Raw genomic sequence first — 7,231 nt, 5'->3', positions numbered from 1 at the left:
AATTGGTCTCAGAAGCTACTTTTGTTAGAGAAAACCAAGTGTTAGGCATCATCCCAAGAGACATAATCAGTGATGGTGGTACCAACTTTTGTAACAAAGCATTCAAAGCTCTTTATGATGACTTTATCACATATCTTAACTATGCAATAAAATACTATTTCATTCATTCCAAAGCGAAAAAGCTTTTTATTTGTACTTCTAATGAGCTACTTGATCTGTTACAAGCTTATAGACCAGAGCCAGACCCCGGGACCTTTGTGTTGGAGTCTCCAAAGAATGATGGTAACAGTAGCCGCAGTAAGAAGTACAAATTAGATTTAACTCTTCGCCTGTAAATATTTTCTTCTGTGTTACACCACCCAGGTGATGTTTTCTAAACTCTACTTTTTTCCTTTAAAATATTGAGGACAATGTTTCGTTCTGGTTGGGGGAAGGGAATAGTCAATAATTGTGGAATCTTGGTTAAGTTTTTACTGATTTTTTGTTGTAGAAACTAACTGTTGCTAACTTTTTGTGTTGAAGATGGCTGAATATGAAGTGTGGTTACTCTAGAAATGCATCTTCTTCATTTAAAAAAAATTCCAGACATTTTCTTTTTCTTTATTAAGCTTTGATATTCATTTTTTTAACTTCTTCTTTTTAATTTCTCCTTTATAAATATATATTTTGAAATTTTTGAGTCGAAGATGGCTGAATATAGAGTGCAGTGCCTCTAGAAACAAATCTTATTAATTAAAAAAAAACCATTTTCTTTTTCTATCATTTAAGTGTAACTTTTCTAATTAGTTTTTCTGCATCACTTTCACATTTCTGCATGCATATTTTCCTTTCATGTTTAGAATAGGTTGGGGGGTAGAATGTTGTTTGAAAAAAAAAATTGTGTGATTTGTTTTAACATTGGATGACATGATGAATTTCAAATTTTAGTATTTGTATTATCTTTAGTCTTAAGAGATGTTACGCCATATTTTCTACTTTACATGTTGATGTCGGAGACAAATATGAGTTGCTTGAAGGAATGAATATGTCATAATAAATATCAAGTGAGTTTTTGAGCCTATCATTTTTCTTGGAGAGTAACCATTTTGCCCATTCTTCATACAACTTAGCAGTTTATTATTTTATACACGATCTCTAGATTTCTTTTGAGTTAACCCTTAAAAAAAAGAAGAAAAAATGTGTGTTGCTACATCTGGAGGCCCATCTAATTAGTAGATATGGAAGATTATTTAGAGCCCTAAAAGACGATAGAAAGGCCATCTTTGATCTGTTTGAGCCTTTCTAACCATCTCTTTTATGAAATATCCATAGTTAATCATTTTGAGCCATTAAAAATAAAAATAATAAAAAAAAATTTTCTTTGTCAAACTTATCACCTTGACCCACTCCGATTTAGAGTATTACCCGATATCTTACAAGTTTCATCACCTATTTATGTTTGAGAAAAATGTAAATAATTATTTTATTCAGTGAAGTTGTGTCAAAAAAAGAAAAAAATTGTTGTTTCAAAAAAAGAAAAAGAAAAAACATAACAATAATAGGTGAAATCCACCTTACAACTTTAAAAAAAAAAATCTCTGCATTTTTCTCAAACATACACTTTATTTTCCTTATTTCCCCTCCTTTGTTAGCCATGTCCTTAGCCTATGTTACATCCTAATAAAAGTCCTTGATTTTAGAGAACTATAGTATGAAGTAGAAGCTAGTTATATGGGCTAAAAAGATGTAGTTGTGCATAAAAAAAAAAAAAAGTTGACTAGCATTTTTATTTGACTTGAGATCGTATTATTTCTAAATTGAGGGCATATTTCTTTCATCTTGGTAAGAACGTGTGATATCACTTCTTTATTATTTTCTCTCAATTACCATTCATTGGAGTGACTATTTTTATTGGGTTTAATTTCTTTGTGAGAGTGTCACTATTTCCAGTGAGATTTTGGGGTTTAACATGTCATTCTTGAAAGCCGTTATGACAAAGTCTACTGGGCTGATTCATGTGGATAGTTGATGTGGGTCTAATGTTTCTTTAGACTGGAGATAATGCTTATACTTTTATTTGATTACTATCATTAATCTGATTGAATAAACATGATTGTTAAAAAAAAATCATTTTGGATTTGAATTTTGTTTTCGCTTTATTTGCTAGGGACTAGCAATAAGCTGGTTGGGGGGTGTGTTGAGTGTTAGAAAATGTATATTTATAAAAGAGAAAATCGTCATTTTATACTTTAAGTTTTACTAACACCCTTACTTTTATGTGTTTAAGCTTTTTGTGATTTAATTATGTGTGCTTTATTTTAATTAAGTATTTTATATATTTTAGGAGCATTATGGTCATTTCACAATGAACGAGAGATCAGACTGTAAAATGGACATCACTTTTGAACTCAGGACAGTCCAAAACCTTAGGACGAGAATAAAAGGAAAAATATCACTGTTCACATGTACGATACTATTCACATGTACGGTATTGTCCATGTTACTGTTCACGACACCGTTCACATATACAGAATGATGATGTGGCATTGACTGATGATGTGGCATTGACTGATGAGGTGTCACGATTCTATTGGACCTCTTATGTATTGTTGATTGATGACGTGGCAGCATATTAGTGGACCAAAAATTACGCGTACGGTACATGCATATACACTAGATTATTTTCAACCAAACTGCGTCACTGTTCAAGCCGGTTGACTCTTCAAACCGCGTGGTCAAACTATGTCACTGTTCAAACCGCGTACTGCTGACTAATGACGTGGCGCAATCCTGAGCGTCCAAACTGTTTTTAATCCGATAGCCATAATTTACTCAATGTATCTATAAAAAAGGGGCCTCTCCCCCCTAATTTGGCATCTCTGAATCCATTTTTTGGCTCCATTTTCTGTAATTCCTTCTCCATCTTATATTTTCTATGTATTTTAATAATTCTTCTTTTACCCCTAGTTCAATTATGAGTAACTAATTTTCTTTCAAGCTTGGGTTGAAGGAGAAGTCTCAACATGTGCCATGGGCTTTATTTGGTAAATTTATTTTCTCTTGCCCTTTAATTTTTGTGGATGTTTTGACTTTTCGTTGACAAATAGTAATAATCTTGTCTAGATACTGCCCTGCTTTCACCGGCTCCGTAGTACAAGGTTATTATTATTTGGCACGATAAGCCCTTAGCACCATATTGATTAGAGCATGCTTCATGAGGAGTGGATACTCCCCTCATAATTTAATTGGCATTAATAAGAAATATTTAGCCCATGGTACATGTTGATGGAGATCCAGATACCCAAGCGCTTCAATTATAATAGTTTTCTCTTCAATTTATTCTCGCCATTTTAATTCAAATTTTAAGATAATTTAAGTTACTTTCACCACAAATCATACCATCCTCATAGAAAATTAATTCTACACATAATTAAAATCCACTTCCTTGTGGGATCGACACTTGTCACCGTTAATCTATTCTACAATAGATTCGTGCTCTTACGAGTTCAATAAAATTTGCACAACAACATGAATGTACTTATGTCCCACCTTTAAGTTATATGTAATATCTGTGTAATGTTGCAGCACCTTTAAAATTTGATTAGAGTGACATACACACACTTTGGACAGAATGTGGCCTAAGTCTAGAAGTGATGCAGCGGAAGTTTAAAGTTCAAAATATTTTGTTGATTCTAGAGAATGTCGGAATAAAAGAACAACTAAACTCACGTTGGTTCAAAAGAATGCCGTGAATTTAGGGGTTAAGACTCGTTGATTCCGCAAAATACCAAAAATTAACTGAACTCAAATACTCACAAAGAGATTTGAAAATTGAAAATATTATTGAAATCGAATATCTGCTTGTAAAAGCTATAAAAGACACTTATTTATACTAAGTAAGACTTATCCTAATATGATTAGAAAACCTATTTTAATAAGACTTATGCCTAAATTAGGAATATTACCCAAATAAGCAATACCTAAACAATAAGACTCTAAATAGGAAACCAAATTAAACTAGAATACAAATTAATTAAAATATTCCTAAATATTATACATTTAAATCTAATTAGGATTTCTTTAATTTCTTGCTCTGCATCAAGAAGTGAACTACTATGACAATTGTGCATGATTAAGAGTGTGATCTGAGGGCTGATGAATTCTTACAAACTTGATGACAGAACTAAGTTATTTGTTGCATGATTGTGTGATTGAAAAGTTAGTGTTATTGTCATTACTTGAGGACAAGTAATGGTTTAAGTTTGGGGGTGTGATAACTCTATGAAATGAGAGTTATCATGACACTTTTAGACTTAAATCAATAATACTTAGAGAGTAAATGATGTGTTTTTATTGCATTTTAGTTATATTTTGCATGAGTATCCAATTTTTGTCTATGTTTAATAAATTGAGTTGTTTTAGAGTAATGTGTGCTTAGATTATATGCATAATTGTAGGTAACCGAAAGCTCAAGTTTTAAGGAAGGAATACTGCCACAACAGACTTGGAGATATAATGAAAGAACTTGGCTACAGAAGAATTTAAACAAGTAAGAAACACTGAAAATGCTATAGCGCCATTATTGTAGCAATCCTAGAGTAATGATATATTGGATTTCGCGTCCATCAACTAAAAGATTGCGATCTAGAGTTTCCAAAACTAGGGGATATGTGCCATATACTTTTAGTTGCCCTAATTTTGAGTTATAAAAGGAGCACGTTTACAAAGGAAAAGAGACAGTCGTCACCCAAGGAAAATACAGCAAAGAAACAACAAAAAACAGAAAATAAGCAGGATTTGAAGGCTGTGCCAGAGGGAAAAAGCAGAGATCAATCGGAAATCAATTCTTCTTATTATTTTCTTCTTTTCTATTTATTTATGGGGATGTATTTGATGGCTGGAACTATTTATTTATTGTTTTTATCGCAAATCATGAAATAAATTCTATTGTGGTTGAGTGATAAACGATCTTGATGGATGATTGATTGATATATATGCGTTGCTCTGTGTTTGCTATATTATTTTGTCTTAATTGTATTTATTTTAATTCCTTATTTCGGCTGACCACCTATTTAGTGGTTACTAGCTAAGAAGGATCTTAAAAAAGGTTTGACTTAGTGGATCACATTAAGACAATACTTGATTTTAGATTGGGTTTCCCAAGTTGAGTTAATCTTAATTTGAATATGGTCATACTTGATCTAAAATTAGTGATGAACTAGGTATAGGGATTCACCTTGTAGGGTAAATGAAACCTAAAATGTTTAATATTATATTTAATATTGGCGTAATAATTGGTCACTGTTAAGTTGCATTAGATATAAGATATCTAACAGGCGATAACTGAGGATGCATGAGGGATTCTGCCCAGTGCTGTAGTTGATGTTGTAGCAACGGTACTGTAATTGAAAAAATAGTCAATGCCATTAAGTGAGTTTATTCACTCAACTATTCTATTCCTATTGGTTATATCCTTGTGTTTGACGTGAGAATTTTCCTTATTGTGTTTTATTTATTGTATTTTTTATTTTAATTAGTTTATTAGTTTCGTAAATTGTCTTATTTAATTTAGAACAAAACTGCACTGTTAAGTTTACTGTAGCAAATCTGATAACGTTAATCCTTGTGTAGAGGATATGAATACTCATCAATATATTACTTATTGTATACACTTGCACATTGATACCCATAGCATTAGAAATCACACACCAACCATAAAAGTCAAAACTCAAAGGGAAGAAACTCGGGTTAGGTTGGAGGCTTGGAGCAGCAGAGTGGCACTTGGTGGCAGATTGCTAGCCACAGACGCACAATAACAGATCATAGACGTGCAGTAGCGGACAGGCGGACATGCAGTAGTAGATCGCGAACAGCCAGATGCGCAGCAGATCAGGCGTGGAGACTGTAGAGTGTTTTCTTGCTTCTTAAGGGTGAGGCTATGACTTGTGAGGCTATAAGCGTTGGCCCCCATTGGCATTGGGTGTGTAATTGTGTATGTGTTTTGTATAATGAGGGTTGTGACTTGTGTTTGTGTATGCATTGTGAATCTGTAATTTGCGTGTGTGGCATGTGTGTGCTTAGGTTTTTGTTTTTTTTAAAAATTACTTAGTGATTTTTATTGATTATTATTTTAGGAGATATTGGGTGTATCCAATCAAGAAAAAGTCATATGTATTTCCAGTGTTCAAGGAAAACAAAGCATAGATAAAACCTAAATCCGGGAAAAGGATCAAGTGCTTGAGGACAAATAATGGTGGAGTTTTTTTGCATTCTGTAAGCAAGAAAGTATTCAAAGACAGTTCATGGTTGCATATATTGAGTACTGCTGGCGGAGCGGATAAACAAGACTCTTATAAAAATAATAAGAGTTATGTTGAGTACTGCTGGTCTACCCAACTTATTCTGGGCAGAAGCAGTCAAAACTGCCTGTTATATCGTAAATTGGTCGCCAACTAAAACAATTAAATTAAAGATACCAATGGAGATGTGGACATGAATTCCAACTGATTACTCTCATTTACATGCATTTGGATGTCCTATGTTCATGATTTATAATGCCTAAGAAAAAACAAAGCTAGATAAAAAATCCAAAAAATGTATCTTCTTAATATATGCAGATGGAGTAAATGGGTATCGTCTGTGGGATCCCATTGCCCACAAAATTGTCATCAACAAATATGTTATCTTTGTAGAAGATCAACTACAGAAGAGAGATGGAGATGATAACACTATAAAAGAAAAGTTAGAGACTGTATCGATATATGTGAAAAATAATCCAAAAAAAAGAGATTTAAATTCTTCTGAAGCAGTACCAAAGCACGAGAAGCAAGTATCAGTCAAGTCTGAGGCTCCAGAAGTTTGTCGATCAACTGGTAAGAGATGACCGCCATTGTGGCACTCGAAGTATGTTATAGAGATCAATGCTGCATGCTGTCTTCTAACAGACGATGAAGAGCCATTAACTTTCCATGAAGCTTTAAACAGTCCAGATGTTGCTTTGTGGATGACAACAATGGAGGAAGAAATTGAAACTCTACATAAGAATAAGACATGGAACTTATACCATTGCCACGTGGAAGAAAAGCCATTGAAAACAAATAGGTTTCCAAGATAAAAAATGATGGCAATGACTAGATGGAGTGGTGTTGTATAAGATTAGTGGTGAAAGGATATGATCAGAAAGAAAGTATTGAGTTTATTGAGAAATTTTTTCTAATGGTTCGACTCATGACAGTCAGAGTAGTCTTGACAA

This window comes from Citrus sinensis, chromosome 3 (genome assembly GCF_022201045.2).
Source record: "Citrus sinensis cultivar Valencia sweet orange chromosome 3, DVS_A1.0, whole genome shotgun sequence".
Taxonomy (NCBI): Eukaryota; Viridiplantae; Streptophyta; class Magnoliopsida; order Sapindales; family Rutaceae; genus Citrus; species Citrus sinensis.
The sequence above is the reverse complement of the archived record's forward strand: the minus strand, read 5'-3'. Positions refer to the sequence as shown.